This window comes from Pygoscelis adeliae, unplaced genomic scaffold, assembly GCF_000699105.1.
Source record: "Pygoscelis adeliae isolate BGI_AS28 unplaced genomic scaffold, ASM69910v1 Scaffold304, whole genome shotgun sequence".
Taxonomy (NCBI): domain Eukaryota; kingdom Metazoa; phylum Chordata; class Aves; order Sphenisciformes; family Spheniscidae; genus Pygoscelis; species Pygoscelis adeliae.
In genome coordinates, this window is record NW_008824558.1 from 1,448,715 (window position 1) to 1,474,936 (window position 26,222).

Consider the following 26,222-nt stretch of genomic DNA (forward strand, 5'->3'; position numbering starts at 1 on the left):
CTCTTAAAATTAGAAACATTTGTACCGTAACGTATTTTCAGGGAGAGTCATAATTTGCTTCTCTGTTGGAATATGAGATCTGTTTTACCACAGCAGAATTACGCGTCTCGTGACTGGCCGAAGTCTGCAGTCGGTGTTTCAAAGGCAGTTTTTTCTGAACCATGGACAGTTACTTGGTGGCTCGCACCTGAAGCATGCCGGTTTAGCCTGTCTAGTAACTGCGCTGGAATGTAATATGGATGGTGAATCCCTGCTGGGATTCCTGCGAGTATTTTGTGACTTTGTTTCGTAGATTGATCGTGGATTATGTGAAAGAACATGTAGTAGGCTTGCATGTGTGAATTACTACTGTGCTTATTATGGTGCTCAATAATAGGAGTATTTACTCTGTGATACAATTTACAACGTCATTTGGCATATGTGTGTATGTGTTGTCAATCTACTGCATGAAAATTTCAGTATTTCATTGCCACTAATAAAATAATCGCTGTCAGTAAAGTAGTCCTGCACAATATTGGTTTCTCAACTAGCAGCTTTGCTGCAGGGTTCAGGAACTCTATTGCATTCAGAAGAGGGAAAAATTACCATGTTTCTTCATTTAACTCTCCCTTCGAAACTTAATATCTCCATTTCTATAGGTAGAGAAGGAGCAAACAAATTGGTACACCCACGTGACAACTACAGTGTCATGCTGAAATAACAACTTGAATCTTATTTAGCTGCCTTTATTCTTATGTGCTTCCAGTATAGATCTCCCTAGCTAGACTTTATTTTTATGGTGATCTGTTCATATTTGCATGTATGCATGTCTCTCTGATCTTTTGACAATCTGGCAGGTCTATTTTAAAATTATTTTCCTTTTTACATCTCGGGAATAGGGCGTAGCGGTATTATGAGCTGTTCCTCTGATTTCAATGCAGTCACGTTAATGCTACTGTCTTTCTGCTTTCAATCATATCCAAATATTAATTAGTAATGAGAGGAAGATTGTGACAATAGAAAAATGTAGGTCTTTACTACTACTTCTGGCTATTCACTCCTAACGATCACTGATCTGTTCAAATGGGTACTTACACTCCTTACCTATTTCAGCTACTAATAACAGTAGATTTGTATTTTCTGGTAGCACTCAAGTCATTTCAAGTCACTTTTAAAACAGGATAGATATATGCTCGCTGCCTTGCCGTATTGTACTAGAAAGAAAATTGTGAGAGTAAGGGTCCAGCATGGGATGAATGTGACAAGCCTGAAGAATTTTTTAACGGAGTGGCAGAGATGGACTTTCTGGTAGAACGGAGTAGCCATCACTCAGGCGATCTCTAGCAGAATGTAAGACTGGTGGGGCCTGCCTGGGGAAACATGCGTGTGCTGCTCACAAGTGGAGGTCCAGGTTAGGTCTTCTGGCTGAAATGTGAGGCGAGATGTCCTGGGGGTTATGCTAGACTTGATGGTGGTTCTAAAAAGCTGAAAAGTGATGTGCCAGCAAGACAGGAGGTGGTGGACTGCAGTGAAGAGTCTGCTGACCGCTTTAGTAGACTTTTTTCCCCCTGTGATGTAGTATGGGATTCCGTGCATATTTTGTGAATATAATGAACATATGTAAAGTACTAAAGAAAGATTTTATTGGAAGACCTTTTATATATTTCTCAGTTTGGATTCTAAATATATTTTTACGTAGTCTTCATTTCCTTTTCTTCTTTGGACCCCTGTTCTCCATTAAGTTGGAAAGAGGTTATCATTTTCATTTTATGGCTGAAATTGCACGTTCATTGAAGTTAAGTGGAAAATACTTATACAAATGATGCTACTTTGTGACTTCTTTTCCTTTGACTGTTATTACACAAAAAAGATAATTAATTTCTCCAGTAGGTGTAGAATACCTGTTGTTTCCTATGAGAAATAGAAGCTATGGTATAAACGAGAATCTCTTTTTAAAAGTCTCTTTCACTTACTTAACTGATTTTTATTACCTGTTGCAAGCTGCAGATACTGATTGTTAATGTTAACTGTGCGAATTCAGCAATATGTAGCCTTGATTTGTTTGTTACCTGTTACCTTCTTTCAAGTGCTATGGTTACCAACTTCTTAGGACCAGGGTATTTATTATTGTTGGTGCCTATGCTTGAAGTGCTCAATGCAATGCCTTGATAACTCCTTGGAATTTCTGCCATAAGTACCTTTCTGCCAAAACGATAAATCCTTTTTATCTTTTTCTGAAAAACTTAGTAATTTCCTTTGTGTTTGTATCTATAGCTCACCCGGTCACTCATTCCTGAATGCCCAAAAAAAGGATAAGCTTATGTCACTAACATGTGTCCTTTCCTTCTTGGTCACTTTTCTTACCATTATGTGAGTTACTTCATGATGTGCCAAAACTCCAGTAGAGCTGTGTCTTCTTTTAAAGAAACTTTGGATTCTCTTTGTCTCCTGTATTAAAGAAAAAAACTTAGTTGACTTTTTACTGCATTCTTGTAAGGCACAGCATCTCAACATTTAAAGGCAAATTTATCTAACTTGAATTTAGAATAAAAATAATATTTCATTGGAGAGGTCTCTCTCTTATGGATATGATATTTCCCCTCCATAATATTTCGGTTTTTCCCTCTCTCTCTAACCCAGAACTGCAATTTCTCTGTTTGAATCCTCTTGCAGTGAAGGTCACTGCTAGTAGACAGGCTGGGTACTTGCTTAGTATTCCACATGTAATTCTGGCAAAACTCACGGTTCTGTTTTCATGACAATAAAAATGAATTAATCTACGCAATACGCTTTGTTTTAAGCATAGTGACTGTTAAATGGTGATTCTAAACAACTGTGTTAGGAAAAGGGGGAGGTGATTTTGAATTATTTTCTGGTATGGTTGTACGGAATGATTACAAACAATTTAAAAAGGGGATTGAAGAAACACCCAAAAAGTGCAACCAAGAAGTCTTTCTTTTGCAGATATGGAAGTTTCAGAAAGAGTATATGCTAATCTCTTTTGTAATGATTACTTTTGTTTTTTTTCTTAGATGAGTTATGTCTAAGTATTGGTCTGACAGTTCAAAATTTAATGAGCTTTCTGTGTATATTCTGTATTTATGCTTATGTTACTGAGAGTAGAATTTTGGTTTGAGGTGTGCTTTATTTCTTGGTTTTTTTTAAGCCAATGCTTAAATACAAACATGAAGGAAAATATTTACACACCTGTATTCATTAAAAAAAAGAAAAGATGAAACGGCTCAGAAAGGATTTGTTATTTATAGTGACCCAGGAGCAGCTTTTAGAGGGTTCCTATTTGTCTGTGTAAAACTGTGATAGACAAATATGAATGTGCATTCAGACTGAGATTGTGAAATAAATAATGATCGTGTTCTCATATTTAGGAGCCACTGCCAGCTGTTTCTAAACTGGATTTGTTGCAAATCCAGAAAAATGAGTGAATATTGATAAATGGCTTATAGCAGTTTTAATCCTGAGAGGGATTTGGGACATGTGTAGTAGCATATGTATATAATCACCAAAAGGATATCTTAGGGATCCCAAGCAGGACACCGGCTAAGCCACTGATAACCCTGTGTCCTGGCAGCTGCAGAAGGCAGCCACATGTTGAAGGTTGCATGCGTTTTGGTATCTTTTGCATAATTCTTCACATGAGGTGTGCACGTGTGAGAGAGCTGCATTCATTCATAATCCCTATGACAATCGTTTTATGCCCTGCAGAACATGAAAATAAGTTTTGGTATTTGTGATAAGCATATCAGATCCTTTTTCAGAATTAGTCCTCTGCATTCTCTGCGGTCTTTCTTTTAATTTGCTTTCTACCTGCCATTAGGGAGGCAGTACTGTGTGGTTATTCTTTGTGTGTGTGGGTAATACGCTGCAGGCTGAAAATTAATGTACAACTTACTGTTGGAATTAAGTTCCATGGGCTAACTATTTAATTAAATGTTCAATGTGAATTGGCGTCCCTACATTTTGGTGTTTGTACAGCTGTAAGGAAATCCACTTAATGTCATTTGTAAAGTAACTGAGATTATTTTCATTTCAAGAAATTGCACTGAAACTAATTGTATTAATGTAATGAAATATTTAAAATAGTTAATGCTTTTATCGAATAATTAAGTAATATTGCTAGTCTTGATTTTTTTTTTTTAACGTGAGTTTCTTCTGCATTTTGCTGAAATAGCAAGAAATAATTTGAAGATACTTTGTTTCGGTGGAGAATTATTCCTAGAACAGTGGAACAGAGGTTTGTGTCATCAGCTTTAACTGAAACGTACCTCACTGCAATTTGACAGTTGCTCTTTTAAAGGTATATTGCCAACAGTGAGTGAAAGATGTGGTGACAAATGTAGTAAAATGGGGATGGAGGAATTATAAGATAGGCTGCCCCGTGTCAGTACATCCTTAGCACGTTTAGCACAATTTCTTTGCAGTGGTGTGAATTGATGAGGGGCTGTTTTAGCCTATAATTCCTAAGAGTTTAGGTATATAAATATTTTTATAAGGCATAATATCCAGGTCATTCTGAAGTAAATGTACGAGAAGAAAACTGGAAAAGCATAGGGAATTCTGTAGGGAATTAAGCTGGAGGTTGGGGTGTGTGGGGAGAAAGGAATTGACGTCTTAAAAGATCCTTTAAGAGCGGCAACTATTTCTTAAAGTCTGTTGCAGTTATATTTTAGCTGATGAGGATTTTTTCAGCCTGTACAGTTTGGTTTTGTCACTATACTGTGAAGGAGGTATTGAGTCCGTTATGGTCTAAATCAATGACAACAGTCTCTGCTGGTGCGATGTTAGACAAATATGCGGAATAAAATTAACACAATGCAACATGGCGGCTGTTCAGTTTCTGCTGAATCTGAGATATAGGCTGTGATTTCTCTGCTTGTGGTGGGTTGACCCTGGCTGGATGCCAGGTGCCCACCAAACCACTCTATCGCTTCCCCTCCTCGGCTGGACAGGGGAGAGAACATATGACGAAAGGCTTGTGGGTCGAGGTAAGGACAGGGAGAGATCATTCACCAATTACCGTCACAGGCAAAACAGACTCAACTTGGGGAAATTAGTTTAATTTATTACCAACCAAATCAGAGTAGGACAATGAGAAATAAAACCAAATCTTAAAACACCTTCCCCCCACCCCTCCCTTCTTCCCGGGCTCAGTTTCACTCCTGATGTTCTCTACCTCCTCCCCCTGAGCGGCGCAGGGGGACGGGGAATGGGGGTTGCGGTCAGCTCATCACACGTTGTCTCTGCCGCTCCTTCCTCCCCCGGGGGAGGACTCCTCACACTCTTCCCCTGCTTCAGCGTGGGGTCCCTCCCACGGGAGACAGTCCTCCACAGACTTCTCCAATGTGAGTCCTTCCCACAGGCTGCAGTTCTTCACGCACTGCTCCAGCCTGGGGCCCTTCCCTGACAGACTTCTCCAATGTGAGTCCTTCCCACAGGCTGCAGTTCTTCACAAACTGCTCCAGCGTGGGTCCCTTCCATGGGTTGCAGTCCTTCAGGAACAGACTGTGCCAGCGTGGGTCCCTCCCCACAGGTCCACAGGTCCTGCCAGGAGCCTGCTCCAGCACGGGCTTCCCACGGGGTCACAGCCTCCTTCGGGCATCTGTCTGCTCTGACGTGGGGTCCTCCACAGGCTGCAGGTGGATATCTGCTCCACCATTAACCTCCATGGGCTGCAGGGGGACAGCCTGCCTCACCATGGTCTTCACCACGGGCTGCGGGGAATCTCTGCTCCGGCGCCTGGAGCACCTCCTCCCCCTCCTTCTTCACTGCCCTTGGTGTCTGCAGAGTTGTTTCTCTCACATACTCTCACTCCTCTCTTCTCCGGCTGCAATTGCTATTGTGTAGGGTTTTTTCCCCCTTCTCAAATATGTTATCCCAGAGGTGCTACCACCATCGCTGATGGGCACGGCCTTGGGCAGTGGCAGGGTCTGTCTTGGAGCCGGCTGGCATTGGCTCTATTGGACATGGGGGAAGGTTCTAGCAGCTTCTCACAGAAGTCACGTCTGTAACCCCCTCTTCTACCAAAACCTTGCCATGCAAACACAATACATTGCTTTATAGATTGTCAGACTACAGATAGTTTTGAGCTGACAGCTCACTGCATTTAAGAATCATCACTGTTTTCTAGAAGCCATTTTACACTGTGTATGTAGCGCACACACAACTAGGACGTCAAGCTTCATCGCTAACTTAGTTTACAACTGTGCAGAAAACCTTTAACTAAAGTATAGTCATGCTTTTAACAAGAATTATCTGAGTGGCCACAGGCTTTAGGCTAAACTTCAGCTGAGCGTTAGTCACCATTTGCATGGTAGATCAGTGTATTTCTTCTTTAAAAGAAGTGTGCAGAGTGCTCCTCTGCGAGGCCCGGTTCCTGCCGGGTTCAGAAATCTGCGGGAGCTGGGGGTGCCCAAGGGTGAGGTTCCGCCGACTTGCTGTGTCTTACCTCCGTGGGAAGCGGCCGACGGGCTGTGCCTCCCTGCGCGCCCTGACTACCTGCTGGCACAGGAATCACTGCCTTGCACAAGGATCGGTTAGGCTCTTTCCCGAGGAGGGGTCAGAGATGCTTGCCTCCCAGAAACGTTACTGAGTAGTTTTCCACGATTTATTCTCTGAGGCCAAGTCAGCACTTCTGCTGAAGATGTTATTTTTTTCCTGATTCCACCGTGCACGTTGAGTAAAGCAGGTTTCGCCACAACTGCACAGGAATCAGAATTTATTTATTTATTTAAACAGTCAGCTACTGGTGTCGAATCCCCTCCCAGTTTCTTCTCAGTTTTAGGCTGCGTACAGATGTTACATCAATTTTACTTGGAAACCAATACAAAAAGACACTTTGTGGAACTGGTGCAGACCCTTATGATGACAAAGTAGTATCAGTTCAGAGTTTGCTCGTATGATTAACATGCACTACATCAATATACAACCATTTTGATTCAAGGCTTCATAGGCCTTACTGCAGCTGAATCAAATCAGATCAAGAATAAACTTTTTAATTGGAATATTAGAAGGATATACATGTAAGTGTGTGGAGAACTTCATGTTTCTATTAGGTTTTTCTTATGGGTTTATCTCATTTGGGAGGCCTTACTGTCATCTACTGACACTCTGCAGTTAGAGCTGTTTATCGAGAATCGCTGTCTTGCTGAGTTTATGGCAAACAATATTACACAAGTTCTTGCACTGGCATCCAAAGATACAGAATTTGTTTTGCATGTTTGTTATGCAACACAGTTAACTGCATTGTATCACTTTTTTTATAGTATTTTTTTTTTCCTCAAAACTTTGCGAATTATGGGATATATAAGAACCTCCGACAGTGCTCAGATAGCATTCTTGATATTTAATTCCAAGCCAAGTGCTGTGCAGGCTGGTGGGGCTAATTGGTTTCTTTGGGATTATCTTCACTGCACAGACATTCCTGACACAAATTCCATCTTCGAGCAAGCAAAGGAAACCTAAACCAAGTAGGCTCTAACCTGAGTTAGTTGGCCTGTCTGGGAGTGTAAAATAAAGCCCAAATTAGTACAACTCCTGTAATACAGAAACCGTGTTGCTCAAATATTATTCTATAATGTGATGGCTATCTCTGGGGTTAGTCTAACTGGAGAGAAGTTTCAATCAGCATAGACAGTTTCATGGCGTCAGAAGAGTTGGTAGAGCTTTGAGTGTTCCATATTTGTTAAGTATGTGGAAAAGCTCAGGAGAAAATGGTGTATAAAAATGAAGCTACTACTGCCTGTCAGTAAATAAGAATGAGAGTAGTGACTGCAGTGGAAGTAGAGTGTAACTACTAGTTTGTGAAAATTGTGCTGGACTTTGAAAATTCATGTTCCACATGTACATGTTTGTGTTCAGAGAAAAATGAAGGAATGTAGAGAAGGTATATAGCTCGTCAGAGATGGATTTTCGTAGCGGTACAAAATTTAATAGAAATAAAAGACAGCGGTTTTGACAGGGAATAATGTGTTAGTCTGTTTTACACAGGCAGCTCAGTTGGTCTGCTATTTTATAATATTAATGACGTGAATTTACTTGTGGTATACCTGCTGCAGTCTGCCAAAATATAAAGCGCTTATTGGCTTTTGAGTAGGGAGGATTATTCATTTAGGAAAATTGACAGGCATGGCTTCAGCACCCTGTTTATGTTCTTCAGGCTACCCCACGAAGGTACTTTTCCCTAAGGAAGTGATGTGTACGCATGGAGAGCTATGTTGGTATGGATATGTGATATAACTCTGATGGTATGTTTCCCTTTGTAGCTGAATCCTGCTGATGATAAGTCTGTAAGGTGAACTTTGATCTTGGGATCATCTGTACTGCAGATTTTTTACCAAGGCTGCAATCTTGCCAATGCTTATTCCCATGAACAGTATTGTGAAATTCTAATTAATGTGATGTATGTGGATATGGAGTCCTCATTTTGACTAGCTTTCTTATATTTGATCTTGGCGGAGTCAGACATATCCCAATTTAAATGCAAAGAAACTGAAAGGACGTCTTTCTGAGACCAAAGTCAGACTATGGTTTTTCTAGTTCAAGTTAAGAACCAGGTTGTGCTCACCGAGACGTGTAAAGGTTCACAAGAAGAACCCAAGAGTGTCAGAAGATGTGCAATTCAACCAGCTTCCCAAGGGCTGTCCACAGCAACATTTTAGTTGATGCAATGTTAGGCTTGCAAATCAGGTCTTACAGGCAAGAATTGGCTGCCTTCACTCACTTTTATGAATGTAGTTGACTTTGCAGAGGGTAAACGCAAGCTGCACTTACTTGTGAGGAGATCAAATCTTCTCCCGCGTGGTCTCGGGAAGAATCTGAATTCCTCCAGTATTTTTTATGGGAGTTTCTACTACTTTGTAGTTTCTTTTTATACGTTTCATTCTGCCTTGATCAGAGCAAGAGGAATAATAGGGTCCTATATTTATTTGCTTGTTTCCTGGTGACTGAATTAATTTCTTTGTCTTCTTGTAAGCAATATTTAGAGAAGGCATTCCCTCCTTAGAACAAGAATCTGGCACAATTTATATCCCCCATCATCCAAAACTAAAGAGGGTGGTATGCAGAATGAACGCAGTCCGGAGTAAGGAAAAAGAGGTAGGTATCCTACAAGAAACATGTAGCACCAGGATTCTTTTAATAAAGCTTCTCCACTGGCTGGCTGTCTTGTGATTTTTTTTAAATACATTGTCAGTAAATTAACAGGTCAGACAGGTTCTGCCTGAAAAGAATATACAGACCAAGAATTCTTTTATTTTTAATTACTAGAGTGGATGAAAGCAAGGTGTGGTCTTTGGCCCAGCGTAGAGAGTCAGGAACTGACTAGCTTCTATGCCTTTAGGTAAATCTCATCTTCCTGCTTTGGTTTCTCCAGCTGCGATATAGATGTGATACTTGCCTCAGGAGGAAACTGAATGTATTCATGTTTGCAAGGTTCCTTGGAGATAGACATTCTATGCACATAATATTTTTAATATGTTGTCTGTATTAGATGTTAGAAAATTAACCTTTTTAATAAACATTTAAAAATAAAAGTACTGATCGCATGGCTTCAGTTGAGCTTAGTTGCATTCTTTCTTCTCTTTGTGGAAAGTAACTGGAAAATGCCCTCTTGAGACCTCTACCATAAACATTTCCATGTGTTAATTTCTTCAATTCTGTGTTATGGGTGTCTGAATATTTGACTTGAGAGAAAGCTTAAGATAGCGAATTTGTCCTGAAACAGAAGATATCTGAATGACTGAGTGCATTTGATGAATGAGACACCTAAGAAGAAAATGTATTTTTACAGTATTTATCCATCTACACTGTTCTTAAAGTTTTTGTGTTCTGCCAAACCCAACCATTTTAGCACTTCAAGATTGGCCTTCAAAATTGTTCAATTAAAAAGTTTTCACTGCTTTCTACTTTTGAGCTTTTGGACTCACTTTGAGGCATAATTTACATGATTCTTTGTTTATCTGTTAGAAATAAAAGCTTAAAAAATAAAAACAAATTGTGTGCAATGTCTTCAGATGCCCTTGGGAGAAATGGGGCCTTAAGAAAAACATCAGTATTGCAAAACTTTGCAATATTATCGAGTTGCAACATAAAGAACATGGGGGAAAAAGGGGCAAGGTCACTACTAGGTTCTTGTTTTTCAGTAGTGGAGTCTCCTTATTTCACTTACTTTACACGGTCTGTTATTATATTTGGACATATGAAACTTAAATACTGTTCTGGGCACATCAGGATTCTGTTCTGTTGACCCCAGCACTGTCGTATCTCTGCTATACTTGGTTTTTCGTAAGACACGTGTTTGAAATACTTGGAAATCTTCTTCAGTTCCAGTGCCGTGGGTTTAAATTGTTAGTTATTCATCCATGTATCTTATGATTCGCGTTTCATGTGACTGCAAGTGCGGACAGGAGCGTGTGATATCACTGTAGAGGAGAAGGGTTTAACTGCTTTCTCCAGCCGTAGAGGAGCGCGCTCGCCCTGCCCTAGAGCTGGTTTGGTAAGTGCACGCTGTCAATTTGTTTTGGCAGAGCAACATACAAGCCAAGGAAAACGTGTTGGGAGTTGAAGCTGGGGCTGGTTATGCAGCTCAGCAGCGGACAGCCGAACAGTTTGTCTTTGTCTGGAGATCACTTTTTTTGATTGCTTTTTTTCTCTAGGTACAGCTTCACCATGTAGATGTTTAAATCCACAACCTAAATGACTAGCAGAGGAAGGACTGAAAGAGAGAAAGCTGAGAAATGGAGACTGTTACTGGTTTTGTTGCGTTTCTCTTTTAATTGCAAATAGTTGTCACTGTACTTCTTAGGCTACAACGTGCATAGACTTCCCAGGGGTTTATTACTTGGTGTGACAAATACATTCTGACTTACAGGAGGTGCAGTGAATTGTTTCAGTAATCCTCTTCCCTGTAGCCTGTAGGATTAATTTTGGTGGCAATATTTGCTTTGCTTTCTTTGAGACAGGATCTTAACATTGCTTCATGGAGGATTTGATTTATGCATATTTAGACTGAAAATTGGAAAAGAATAATAATTTGAATTTTTCCTGTTTTAAACAGTTTTTATATTTCTTGTTCTTACTCCACTGAGTAACATTGTCAAAAGTGTATTTTAAAATACGTTTGAGAAGATGGAATGATTTAGTAGAGTATCTACTTGAATAAAGTGTGTGATAAATAAAATCAAGCATTTCCAAAAAAAGGAAAATAGGTCATCAACTCTCTTTAACCAAGCTGTATATTGCTAAGATTTTATTATTTGTTTGTTTTTAATTAAGCCAATAGCATGCACAGGGAAATGTATTTCACGTGAGTTGTTTTAATAAACTGGTGTAGAGAAAAATGAGCCGGTTTTTTAGAAATCATTATAGATACCCACATGTGTACATATACGTGTATGTACATATGTATAAATACATAGCTGGAATACACAGCACTGATTATTTTCATGGTTTTTTTAGTGGCTAGATGCTTTGTAAAATCCTTATCTCAATGAATTATATATTCAATGGACTTCAACAGCCTGGGATGTGATATCCCCCCTCCCCCCCCGCTAAAGGTCTAGAGTAAGGCGGTGTGGCTTTTTTTAACCTCTTTTTATTTATTTATTTTTTTAAATGAAACTGTCTTCTGTAACTTCATTCAGAATGAATTACCTATTTCCAAAAACAAGTTAAGTTAGGAAATAATGCAGGAAATAGTAGGAAAAAAAGAGGAATTATTGTCTCCGTATTTAAAACCCATTAATTCTGGTGACCTTCTGTTCTGGAGGAGGGATCTGAAGTCTGACCTTTGTGTACTTTCTACTGCCCATGTAAAAAAATCTGTTTAAGGTAACAAGAAACTCAGAGGTGCTAGCACCAAAATTTTGAATGTTTCTGCCTACACTGAACATGCCGATGCTGAAGGTGAGTGGAGCCGTCTGGGCTGCTGGTGTGCAAGGCAGAGGGGAACGGTAGCGTTCATCCTGACCTGGGCCCCGGCAGCGCGGAGGAGGGAGCTGCCTGGCTTGGATGTCTCCAGCGCTGAACTTCTCAGGCGTGAGACCAGAGGCAGTGAGAGGTGAGGTGTCTGAGAGGAGGGCGTGCTTTGGAAGGCAGGAAGGGATGTTGCCAGGAGAATATGGGAATTGGAACTGGTTGGGCAAGAGTTTGGGACAAGTAGGTACTAGTGAAAGGAGTATGGGCAATGAACACAGGAGTCTGAGACTCAGGTGATGGGACGAACTACAGGAGGGGAGTGAGACTGGCATCAGGGGTCAGGTAGCAGAAAGAGGGCGAGACAAGAAGTTGAAAAGGGGACCAGAGGGAAGGGGCTGGTAAGCAGTTTGCCTATTTGGCGGATACAAGTATTTCAGCCTCACTGTTAATTCTTGTGGGTACTAGTTTTGTGGAGTAGTGGGGATAGCGCTGGGGGGTTGTTCTTTTCTTTTTAACCTGCCCTGTTAGGAAAATCATATATACTGAAATACTGTGTTGAAAAGAAATTTTTAAGATGGTGATTAAATTCAGCTTCTGTGTTAAAAATGCATGGTATAGAGCACTCCTTATCATAAGCTGTTTTTTTACGTAAGGCCTTAGTCTCATTTAGTGAGAGGGACAGTGCCTACTAAAAGAACTGTTTGATATTTGGGTGGGTTTTTCCGCATTGCTTAGTGGAGCCTAAACTTTATTTTCTGCCCACTGTTCAAACAAAGCTCAACAGGCAGGATTATTCAATTCCTTGTAGGTTTTTGTATGGCACTTATCACTGTACTGCCACAAAACTTCATAAACCTTTAATTAACCTTTACAACACCTCTTTGATATGATGCAATTCAATCATTATTCAGGACCAGAGCCAGTAAATCTTTCTCTACACAAAATGAGGTGAGGTCCTGTGGGAATATAGTCTGCAAGGTAATCAAACGTGGTTATGCAGTACAACTGTGTAAGGGTGGCAAATCAAGGTTGCCCCCAAAAACTCCTTTTTCTGGCATCCTTTAACTTGCAAGTGTTTGATTTTTTACAGTCATTGTGATACTGTTTAAACGTTTTTGTATGTTAAAAATCATATGTAACATTATTTATCCTGAAAACAGCTTCCTAAGACACATAATGGAAAGAGTAGAACATGATTTTTGGCTTTTTGGTTTATTATGTTTTGTAACCTTTTTGCTACTTCTTCTCTTAAAAGAAAACCAAAGAAAACCAGCTCAGCTAAGAATAGTAGCAAACCCAGACTTCATTCTGGTATGTGCGTGTGCATTTCAGTGCCATGTAGTTCATAGAGCAGTTTAGTCGGGGCTGCTCACACATGTTGGAGTCTGGCTTCTAGACTGATTACCAAGACTGACATAAACTCAGCTATGCTGAATATTAAGGTTGTAAACTGAGAGCCTTTGATTTTGAGGATACAGTATCATACTTTCGTGCATGGTTTAAATGCTTGTTGGTGCACGTTGTGTCTATTTGTCTCTTCATTTATCATCGTTTCAACAAATCAGCAATTCGGACCAATGATATGACTCCTTATTTAATTGTCCTGACCCAGCCTGAACAATCATTTTCATATGACAGTTCAATTTCTCTAACGTTTGGAAAGAGCAAGCCCAGAATTTTTGGCAATAATATGACTTACGGAATTAGGCTTTTGCCCTACCGTTTCCCTCCAAAAAAATGTACTTGTGAATGACTGAAAACGTAGTCTATCTTGAAACCTCAGTAACCATGCTTAAATGGGGTTCTCCCGTCCTGTCTCGTAAGATTCACTTCAAGAAAAGACTCCCGTTACTCTTCTAAATGTAAAAATCACTTTTAATCGTTTTCTTCTTACTATTTATGGCTAAGTAAATTACATTTTTAAATTGGTTGGAGAATTATAATATTGGCAATCTTTAAAACAAGAGTTGATAGAGAGTATATGTTTTCTTTTTCTAAGAATTGTCTGTAGGCAAATAGTACTATTTTGTATAGTAAACTAGTTTGCATATTGTATTCTTATGTATGGGGTCGTACCAGCAGGATGTTTCTGCTGAAATGAGGTCTAGGAAAAGTTTAGCCTTATTGTAAAACTTAGTAATTCTCCTCTGCCTTATTTCACAATGGGATTGGATTGTTTTTGTTTCTAACCATGTCCCAAAATGGAATTTGAGACAGTAAGTGTGAGCCATAATTTTAGTTGTGGGTGGAAGGCAAAACTAAGAGTTAAGTACAATGTCTTTTCCATCCTGCCAAGTTCTAGGACTGTGAAAGAGCAGAGCGCAGTAAATTCCGTGCAGTGGCTATCTGGACAATTTAATTCCAGTTCCACACTAGCGTATGGTCATTACCTAAGTCTTAATTAATACATTCATATTCTTAGTTAGATTTTGCTAATAAGGTTTGCAGTATAGCAGCGTCAGTGATATTAAGATCCTCATTTAGCGTTTGTGTGATGTAATTAGAAAAAAAAAAGAATTTGCTTTGTTTGTTATGGAAATGAATCTTTTTCCAAAAAAAGGTGCCAACTGCAAATGTTTTTTTTTTTTTTTTTAAGATTACTTTTCTTAAGTTTCTGAATGCAGGCCTGAGATAGATGGATATTCGCTTTGTATAAATACGACTAGCAGTAAGATAATATTTTCATTCAAGATGGATACTGTTGTCTCTGTGCCATCTGTTCGTTGCTTTATGGAAAATAAGGGGACCACTGGGACCAGCCCTAATCACCACAACCTTCCAGCATGCTACGTTTGTATATAGTCTTCTGATTTACAAGCCACGGGTGGAAAATGTGTGGTTAATGTTTTTTGCCTATACAATTTCATTTTAAGGCACACTGATGACCCTTGCGCGTGTAAGATACCCTGCAACGTTAATAAATTTCATGTTCTGTGTCTCTGAAAGAAAATATTTGTTTCAGTAATGCATCATCTTTCACATGCGTTATATGCATACAAGGAAAAGGAATTATAACATTCAGGTATTACAAACTTCTCCAGCCAAGCGGGATCCAGTGTTACATCATGAATGCTGCGTAGTATGCCCAGCTGAAGTGTTATCAACCCAGACTGATGACCTGTATTATGTCAACTGAGATAGATTTAGGCAGCATTTTAAAAGCAAATGAGATTTATGCAACATCTCATTATATTTTTGTAGTGAATTCTAGATGTTAGTTTCCATGAGACTTAGTGCTTTCGAGCCTTACGTTCACAAATTTAGCTTTTTGCAAAGGTGTAAGTGAAGAAAGCTTGTTCTTTGTCAATAACACTGCGCATGCTGGAGTGATGCGTTGTATTTTTGTATGCTGTTGACCTAGAGCTGCCGTTGTTGTTGTTGAGCTGCCGTTGTTGTTGTTGTTGTTATTATTTCCCCTGCCCTCGAGGTACATGTCTGTGCAGAATTTTGTTAAACGTGGTTTACGCCTATGTTTTTTAAATCCCTAAGAGGGTGTCCTGGGCTTATTTCTGCAGGATAAGGTATGTAAGGAGGACAGGTTTGGTTGACTGCAGCAGATTACAGGAGTGACCTACACACTAGCGCTAGCCTAACGGGCGAGAGTTGAGGGGAGTGAATGGAATAACAGCAGTAACTATAGGAAGTAACTGTTTGGGTTCTCTCATGATACCACGATCAAAAATGTACACTGTGATGTTCTTCAGTCTATTGAGTGAGAAATGTGCGAGGGCTAGATGGGCTTAGACAGTAAGTCTCTGTCCACTCGGCTCACCTCCTACAGCTGATTATTTTTTTCTTGCTTGGGAGCTGGGATCCGTCTATAGGGGAATTTTGCCTACGATGGAGTCTTTATCAGAAGGAGGTGCTGGGACTGTTAGGACCCCTTCCTCTTTAGCCACCAGTCCTGTCACAAAATAATGCCTTTTTGGTATTGTGTGTGCTTAGGCCTGTCCTGTTGCTACAGGATTGGTAGCAACCAGAACTAGAGAAGCCTAGCAGCTGCAGCTGGTATGGAGGTGAAAAGTCAGAGTGAATTTTAAGGCCTGGAGTATGGAGTATTACACTTTGATTAGGAAGGGCTGGGAATTTGTGGTGTGAGAGAGGGTGGGAGGCTCTGGGGTGATCGGTAAGTTGAGGTTGATGAGAAAAGTAGGTGCTTAGCACAGGAAGAAAGAGGTGGAATTTAGGGCAGTTGGAGAACGTATCTTGAGTAAGGGTGTTGAGAGTGTTGGAGAGAGAGAGAAGCTTGTAGATCAGTGAAAGGGGATGTTAAGATGGGAAACACTTTAAAAGGCTGAGGAAATTTTGGGGACATCGCAGAATATTTGTCTTATTTGGGAAGTGCTGAATTTCAGGAATTGAAGGGGTGGTGGATATGAGTCTTGGGAAAAGACCTGACACGTGCCCATACGTCTGCACGCCCAAGTCCTTTTTTTGTCGTTAAAAATTTGGTAGTTCTGATCCTTTCCTCTCTACCTCTGTTTTCCCTCCTCAGTAATCAGGATTAGCCTGCTTGTTCCTGCTGCCCCCCAGCTGAGCTGGGGCAGTGTCATCCAGCCAGCTGCCACCAAACAGAATGAACAGCAGTTGAGTTCTTGCTTTTCCCCGAACGGTGACGTTAACTGTGGTCAGCCTTCTCTCCCTGCCGACTGTTTGCAGAGAAGATAGGAGTGCAGTTATCTCTGAGGACTCTGGCTGCCTTTGAAGTATGATTGACACTTGCCCACTATTTCAAAGGTTGGGGTAAGGAGAGTGACAGGAGGTATTGTTGTATAACAAATGTTTTCCTTGAAAACTGGATTAAAAACAAGCAAGTGGTAAAAAATGGCAAAGCTTTGCGCTCTGGTAGTGTTCACTCTCAAATTACTGCAGCATTTGTCCGTGATTCCACATAGCGTTGAGTAAAATATGTGGCATGGGCAGCATTCATCAAAGGGAGATTTTGACTACTTTAAGGTAAATCAAAAGCCAACGTTTGGTTTTAGAATGCCATTTTTAGCATTGTAGTTTGGAGGCCCCATGTTGCTGCTACTCATTCCATGCCGTGCAATGGTCTCTTCTATTAACGATGGCGAGTGATCGTTGTGACCACTGTGTTCCCTAAGAAAAGGCGGCTAATGCCAGCTGTGCAGAGAGGGGAAGAGATGTGAAATACATATGAATATAATTCCCAAGACTTTGCTGTTTTGTCAGAAAGCTGGAAGTTAATAACAATTAAAATAAGTGTCTTTTTTAATGTAAAACATGAAAAAATTATTTAAACCTTCTTGTTTCCATTTTTTTGGGTGAAAAAAAGCAAAAGCACAGTAAGAAAAGCTAGTGCTGTTTCCATTGAAAAATAGTTTTGATGGAGAATTTTCAGCAGTCTCTAGGTTTGATTTTGAGATTAAAAATGGCCTTTCTGGAAGGACAAATGTCTTACCTTGTGTACCTGTAGAATTGCAAATGATAACTTTGATCCATTGGAAAAAGTAGGGTTTCAGCTTCCTAGTAACGTAAGCTGAAGCATAGCGTAACGTAACGTAAGCTAGTAAGCATTCACTGTCGGTGCTTGTCAAGGCTTGAGAGCATGAACTTTTGAAGCTGATCTTTGTATTTTGGAACAGGGAGGGCTGACTACTTTTGAAAGGTTTTCCCCTATAAAGGGGTTGCTGGGGGTGTTATTTCTCTACTTCCGAGACCTGTAAATTTGTACGTATGGACAGCGAGGGCGCTCTCTGTAGGAGCTAGTGGAATTAATACGATTTTTAACATTCCACATACATGCATGTGTGTATGTATAGGTCATACACAGTTAAAACATTCTTTCTTGTATTACTACGTGTCGTGATGTAACCCCAGCTGGCAGCTAAGCACCACCCAGCCACTCACTCACTCCCCCCAGTGGGATGGGGGAGAGAATTGGAAAAGTGAGAACTCATGGGTTGAGATAAAGGCAGTTTAATAGGTAAAGCAAAAGCCGCACACACAAGCAAAGCACAACAAGGAATTCATTCCCTACTTCCCATGGGCAGGCAGGTGTTCAGCCATCTCCAGGAAAGCAGGGCTCCATCACGTGTAGCGGTGACTTGGGAAGACAAACGCCATCACTCCAAACGTCCCCCCCCTTCCTCCTTCTTCCCCCGGCTTTCTGTGCTGAGCATGACGCCATATGGTGTGGGATATCCCTTTGGTCAGTTGGGGTCAGCTGTCCCGGCTGTGTCCCCTCCCAAATTCTTGTGCCCCCCCAGCCTGCTCGCTGGTGGGGTGGGGTGAGAAGCAGAAAAGGCCTTGACTCTGTGTCAGCACTGCTCAGCAGTAACGAAAACATCCCTGTGTTATCAACGGTGTTTCCAGCACAAATCCAAAACAGAGCCCCATGCCAGCTACTCTGAAGAAAACTAAGTCTATCCCAGCCAACATCAGCACACTACTTTAAACAATGCAAGGGCAACGCTTTGATAGCTGAATGTGGTGGTTCTTTTTTCTTGTTTTCTTCTACTCGATCCAGAGTACAATAGATCCATCAGCATCTCGAGCAAAGGCGCTGTTCTCTGGGTGGCTGGTTTTCTTGTGAGCACTACAATTTGGGATAAGTGAGTGTGCGTTTAGGGTTTTTTTTTTTTTAGTATGGTAAATAATTTATTAAGGTCAAATACTTTTTAAATAGTAGAGAACAAGACCCTCAATTGGAAAAGAAGAGTCTTAGAACTTGAAAGAAATTTAATTTTAATTTAATGAAGCAGTAGGTTGCAAGTTACATAGTTGGGTTCTGTAATAGGTACTTATTAACATTCTCATCCTAACATTTAGGATAAGTAATTACTTTAATGTTTAAAAGCCAAAGTTAATTTGTTTTGTAACAAAAGTTGTAATTGATTTTACTGCATGGTTCTTAGCAAGATAGTATGGGCATTCATGGATTTATCTCATTTATACGGTTGTTACCTGTGTTGCCTGTAACAGTCAGTCTTTGTGCAAGCAAGGTCAACTCCACGCACTTAAGTAGATTTACATACGTTGACATCTAAGTTGAATTAGGCCCTGTGAGTATATCTTATGTCTCGCCAAGCTAGCTATAAAGGGGAAATCTTTTCAAAGACTTTAGCAGTCTTAGAGCTCTTTGCTTTATTTCTAGACCCTGTAATTAGTGGTTTCTTGAAACTGGATTTGCTTCTTCCCAAAGCTGAGGGATATGCACAGTAATTTTGAAATCTAGCTTCTAAACATGGTCTGGCTCCTAACTTTTCTAAGTAAAACGTTTTTTAGATGCCTGAGCATCAAGCTGACTTAGAATTGGCTTTTTTTTTCTTTAATACACTTTTTTTTTACCTTCCTTTTTTTTTTTCCCTTCTCATTTCTTATATTGGAAAAATATAAAGTATTTTCTTTGCCCTGTTGACACAATATTAGGGCATGGCAAAGTTAACGCTTCACGGTTTGCATCTGGAGGCTCTGATGGTGTTTGAGACTTTGTAGTTCAAGATAAATTATGTTTGTGATTATCATCAACCCTTCAGAAATTTAAATTAGTATGCAAATAACAGGTAAGATTATCAAGATTTTAATTAGCAAATAACAATTTCTCAACCTAGATAAACTAGATTTATCTGTTATGTATTCTAGCTGCATTTTTAAAGTGTTCTTAGCCCAGCTTAAGAGAATAAAAAGGGAAAAACACCAGCAAATTGTGAATTGCAAGGTACTACTGAGAAATGAAAAATATTCTTGGTAAACCTGATCTTCCTAGCCTGCTGTTCAGTTTGAGTAAGCGGTCGAAGGATGAGGTCAAGATAAATCAGGTGCTACTGAACACTTTTCTCATTTGTATTTCACCTCATAGAACTTGGAAGAGATCACCTGGTTCATTACCTCCGCTGCCCTGCAGTCTTCGGCAATTGTGAAATAGGCATTTAGTTTTAGAAAGATCAGCAGAATGTGTACTCTGCATGCTCCTACTCACCATTCATTACAAAGGTTTTAAAAACACTTTAAGCTTCGAAACAACCAGGAGTCACAGCTTTTGTGCCACAGTAAGAGAAAAGAAGGTAATCGAAGGGCGTAGCTCAAGTCCTGGGTCAGTGTGATCCAACTGATGGGAGCAAAGTGGGCTGCTTCCTAAATTGCCAGCTGCTGCTTTCTGGAGACAAGAAGTACCTGCCGGAGCAGCAGTTGCTGCCAGAGGCATCATATACTGCCTTCTGCGCCCATTATATGTTTTGACCCAGAGAGCTAAATGTGGCTATTGCCAAAAAAACTCCAACAAAACACCAAAACCAAGTGAGAGTTGCGGCGAAGGCTTGTCTGTGCCCTGCCTTCATCCCCGTCCTTTCTGTCCTCTTACCCTTTCCTCACTTACTTCGTGAAAGTGGTCTATGGTACAATAGAAGAGTGCATTTAGTTTGGAGACAAATGGAGGTGATGGAGGGAAAACTGGAAAACAGAGGGAGAGGGTTCTTGCTGATGAGGGCAGGCTTTAATTAACCAACAGCTTTTTGAGTTGTTAAATGTCTTAGAGTTTTTTGATCTGATATGAAATGGCTGGTTCTAAATTGCTAAATATTTACAAGTAAGTGACCTGAATTTTTTATTTACATTCACAGTGATAAGCTTTTTAAAATCTCAATGTCTTCAAAAAAGTGAGTAATACAGAATAAAAGCTGCAGTACAGCTAAACATTTAAAAAATTAAAAAAAAAAAATCCAGCTCGTGGTCCAGGCAAGCCATAACCATTCATTCCTGGGTCCTAGAAGAGCTTGCAACTCTAGATGTGCTTGGGCATCACTATACTTTTTGGTTTCCCTGGCAGTTCTCTTCTTGGGGAAGAGAAGGCCAGCAGGGAACTGAAACCAGGATGCCTGGTGGCTTGGTCCTTCAGGGAATAGACAGCTTTGTAACTTGAGTTACCTAGCAGTTCATGAGTGCAGATGCAGTTAAGTACGCGTGCACACTCATAAACAGGTTTCCTTACTAGATATTACTATGTTTGGTTTTTTAAGCAGGATCGCATAAGTTAGGGTATGACAAGAATGAAAGAGAATATACAAATTCTTTTGCTACAACTTAATATTGCGCTTAAGTCTAATATTTCAATCTCGAGGAACTCCACTGATAATAACAAAACCATCTTTTGTGTTCTCTAATGTCTGACATATTGTTGAAACCTTTAGCTAATAAAGGACAGGTAAAACAAGAAGGCATGCACTAGCTTTAGTTCAGAGATGTTCTACCTGGTGGGGCTTTTTTCTTTTTTTTATTTTTTTTTTTTGGTTAAGGCTGTGAATAGGAGAAGGTAGTTTTGATGTGATTAAAGTCTATTTGCAATGTACCCTCATGTTTAAAAAAAAAAAAAGTGATCTGGAAGAATGTGTGTTTCGGTATCTTCTGTTCACTGGTGCAATCCTCATTACTTAATGCTTCGTAAAAAGTATATAAAGTTGGTACGTTTTGTGGTATCTGACTCACTGAGCAAAGAGTTTAGTTATGCATTATTCTGTGTGGATCTTAGAGGCACAGCTGCCGAGATAGCTGTTCGCAAGAAACTTTAAATGTCATTTTCCTTATCATGAAACTTCCTGCACGTTTAATACATTTTAACTGTATTTCCTTATCATATCTGAATGTATTTAAAAGCAAACACCCCATCTTGCTTAAATGGGAATTTTTGTTTACTTTTTTTCTGTGAAATGTATTCTAACTGAAATAATAAAAATTGAGGTGATGCAGCAACTCTGCAGTTGAGTGTGTGGAAAAGGAAAAACAGTATTTTTCCTTCAGGCACATCGCCACCTAGCAGCTGTTAACTAAAATTTGCTCATTTTTTAGGTAAAGAAAAAAAGGTAAAACCTGTATCTAAGTACTCTTGCTTTATTTCTCCACCACCACCTTGGAGCGTGTTGAGGTATTGGCTAATAGGTGGTATATCATAAACGCCTGTCTGACCTCAGGAGCTGCAACAGATGCTTTTGTCCATTCAAAAATGGAATTACACTGAGCAGTACTGTATGGTGTTTTACATCAGAGCGTGTCTCACCTCTATAAAGACTGTCTTTTTTCCCTCGGTTGCAAAATTGGTCACTGTAGAAATAGTTCCTCTTTGCTGATGATCGTCGAGGGTGAAATTTCAATTGTGTCCAAGTGAATGGCTTGCACATTGTTCTTCTGCGGTGTTGATTCTCGGCCAATGTCGCGCATTTTCCCACTGAAGGATGTTGTGTGACATGGAGTGTTAGACCAAGCTGGTAAAACTGCACCAAGACCACTTTCTCAGGCTCTTCAGTGCTACTGCCCGAGGCAGCGGCAAGCATGGGAGAAAAGAGAGTAAGGAGAGGCGATGGGAGGACGGTGGCAGAGAGGCAGAGGACTGGGCAGGGTGGAGGACAGCGGAGAGAAGGCAGAAAGGAGTGCTCTGTTATAACTTGCTTGGAAACATTTGTTCTAAAGCAGCTCAGTGTAAGTGCTGTAAAAAACATATAAACTCTTACTGTCAAATCTGGTATTATGGACTTGATATATTAAGGAATTGCCATTTTTTCCTGCAAAAAATCAGGTAAATAAGAAATATGCAATTGTAAGGATGTATTTTTATATTAGGTTCTATTACTGCTCAAACAAGCCAGGACTATATAATTTTGTAGTGGAAAAGTTTTATCAGCATTTAGGAACCAGTGACACAATAACTTACTACACTCATAACATGCACTGTAACTCTTTGAAAAGGTGAGTTTCTCAAGCTTTTTTTAAACCTGAAAAATGCTCTGTCCTTCTCATCAGCCTTTGGTACACCCGCATCAGTGCTTTAGTTGGGGCAGATGTTTGCTTTCTGAGTGAGACTCCTGATTGCCCTTCTTTGATCCGCATCGCAGAGGGGTCTCAGCCATAAACTAGGTTCTGTTCAGACAAAAGAAGTGCAGCAAGAGTGCCCCCAGTGTGCCCCAGCTGCCAAGGGACACTGTCCACCTCACCAGACATAAGCTAATCCGGAGAAAACACATGGAGTGTAGGTGGCTGAGTCCACTGCACCAGTTGCTTCACACTACTTTCATAGAAATACCACTGCATTCTCCAGGAGGGAGAGTTTTGACATTTTCTTGTCGTGAGAATTGTAGAAGAGCAGCACAGAAACCTTGTCAAACTCCACCCTAATGCAGGGACTAGCTGTCAAAATATGTATTTAGCCTCCTGGTTTTGACAATGGTGATTCACCTACTCATTAGAACCGCCTTTTTTTTTTTTTTTTCATCGTTTGCTTTCCTTGCCTCACAATACTTCTGTGAGAAGACATTCTTGTGTGAAGACTGAATTTGCTTTCCGTATTCAAGTGAACCAGAAGATCGCTAAGAGGTTGAACTAGCTCATCTGCTATGTGGGATAATTAGAATCAAATCTCGTCCAGAGTGATTCAGAAAGACACGTGGATTTTCAGTTACCTCTAGGGGATGCTGTTGTGTTAAAAGTTCCAGTGTTTTAAACACTTTATGTATAGACATGGGTATTTATCTGCCTTACAGAAGAAAAGTGTGTGCAGTCCCATAGGAAGTGCTCTAGCTAACATGAAGCAGAGATACTGCAGCACATAATTGTGTTTGCAACTATCAATATGTAGAAGAACAGAATGAGCTAACACAGGTCCTGGGATGATGTTAATAGCTTGTTTTTCTCTGTAGGTTGCATCTAACCCGCTGGTGCATTGATTAGTGATTTCAGTTCAGTGGAAGGTATCTCAAACTGGTTAAGTGTTTGATGAACAGCAGTTTGAATCAAGCAGTTGGGAGTTCTTTGCTGTCAAGAACAGAGTACTTTACAGTGACACTGTCAGTATTTAAGGCTCATGTCTGCTGGACTTGAATTTGTTGAGCTGTTAAGTTTTCTTTCTTTGAAAGATTTAATTTTAACGGATTTTGGTTTTAGAATGCTTAAGATATGTTTACATTGATAATTCCCCCACCATTCTTTCACTAGGCATTGCCTTACTTTCAGTATGGATATTTTAATTTGGAAATTCCTAAATCTCCCAGTGTTTGGTACCAGTTTATTATTATTTAATGTGAAGCATCTGAGTTGTTCATTACGCAACATTTGACAAGCGTTAATCATAGTGTATGCTGTACTGCTGAAAGCCATTCACATAATAAAGTGATCGTTAGTGTCTAAAAACCTGTAGACCAGTGACTACGGGTCTAATAAAGAAGACTTAACTTCTTTATTAGTGTCTGGACAGCAATACTGAGCAGTCAGTGATTTGTAGACAATACCCAACCTTGCTTTTCCAAACGGCTTGAAGAAACATGTATCTTTGAATATAGAGGGGAATTTATCTTGGACTTTGAACTATAATGCCTTGCCCCATTGCGTGCAAACCCTGTCTTGTAGACCACTGCTCTAAAGAAGTTTAGACTATTGCTTTCTTTTCTTCCTCATCACTTGCACTTCCTGCAAAAAATTAAGTATTTTAAATTGGAAAAATTAAATACTTCTCTCTTCTTATCCTTCCCAAGCATCCATAAAATGTGCTGTATTAATGTAAATTCAGGGGGGCTCTCTATATTAAAAACTGTACATATCAGAAATATTTTCCCCAAAAGCTTTGCCATACTTATGTAAGAAACTTGCATTTCATGCTGAAGAAACGTGCCTCTCTTTTGTTAATGTTCTAGCTATGGATTCTTATCACAGTTTATATCTTGAAGGACTAAGACTTCTCTTGATGCCTTTATTAAGTGGCTGGTTTAAACTGAAGCATTGGTATAGAATCTCTTTGAATTTGAGTATGCACAACGCGATCTGCTATGTGAAACTTCTAGTGCCCCTGCTTAAAAATCATAATGTTCTTCTCTTATTAAAAACATTTCTCTTCTAGAAAATACCACGTGTTACTTTGGTCTGGAGATGTGTGGTTGCAACTTCTGTGGTAACAAATCCTGAGAGGCAAAAAACCAACTGCAACCTTTTTTATTAGGTACCATCCAAGAAATGTACTGCTACCTCAGCGTTAAGTACCCGTAAGTTTTTACACCATGTTAAAGTCTTAAAGATTAATAGCACTTCCAATTAGGAGAGTGCCCTTTTTGCATATAAATAATCAATAAAAGGCTTCTTGACCTTCATCTTCCCGGCAATGCAGAATTCCTTTCGGATACTTTGTTTCCTGCTGTATTGAATTCAGCACTGTTAGTGGACATTCTCCTTCAATTGGAGCGTATAGGCAGATAACGCACAGGACTACTTTTTGTATCTGAAGTGAGGAGAAACCTTATTTGGGCTCCACGGAATCTTCCTTGGAGATAAATTTCTTATTCCTATTTATCAGCAGTCACTTCAACTAAACTACCTAGTCTCACTGAAATATCCAGAACATTCAAGCAGTACTTTTCAAAATGCCTTGAAGAAATGTCACTCCACGAGTTGCCTCTGTAATGTAGTATCTTCCCCTTCTCTAACAGGGGGGAGAAATTCTCGAAGTGGCAATGGAAGTTTGTTATTAATTCTCCCTGACTCCATGCTCTTGTGTGAACCATTAAAATTCTCCATCCCAGAGAGGCAGGGATGAGTTATGTTTCGAGCCACAGGGCAGAGGGAGGCAGAGGGGAGGTTGGGGCTCCATTAGCTCCTTTTGTTTGTCTTAGACCAAACTTCCCCAGTACTTTGTTCTCTTTTTCTATCAAATCAGGCTGCAGGTGCCGGTCAGTCGCAGGAGATGCAAACCGATGCCCATTAGGTTAGCACATGCTTGCACCCATACAGATGTTCTGCCCTCTTACGATGACTCACACATCTGTATAAGCAGCTAGAGTCTTTGTGATCAAGGTTGGGACTGCAGAAGGGCAGACCACATCCTGAGATGAGAGCAGCTGCTGTAAAAACCTCCATCATTTGTGTCGTCTAAACTGGAGCTTTAACAGCTGTTAGAAATCCAGAACACGGAATATTTAACTGCTAATAGCCCTTAAAACACCCCAAATGTGACAGTGTACTGATTGAATTCTGGCAGTGTGTGCGTGCGAGCGCACAGTACCTGTCCATATGCATACAGATATTCCCACTGTACCTCCTTTCTTTAATTTTAACTGTCTTTATCATACCAGAGCTGCTGTTCTGTTCTGTTACTGTAAAATAGCGTTATTTTTCACCGCAACGGTATTGGGATATGTCCGAGGCCACGCTGGGAAATGAAGTAAACGTTTAAGAGAAAGAATTAATTTCAAACAGACTGATTCAGCTCGGTTCTCCTGCTCAGCAGGCCGACCAAAAAGTTGCTCCGGAGTGCTCGCACAGTGCCTCGGGCGGCTCCTGCCCCGTGGCCGGAGGAGGCCCCTCTGCTCCCCGGACTGCCC

The 26,222-nt window shown here is 40.2% G+C and overlaps 1 protein-coding gene across 1 annotated transcript in view; it reads left to right on the top strand.

Moving 5' to 3' along the window:
- The window catches only part of VGLL4 (vestigial-like family member 4), an 88,335-nt gene that overhangs the window by 13,071 nt on the left and 49,042 nt on the right, over window positions 1-26,222 (top strand). The gene's annotated exons all lie outside the window — the stretch shown is intronic.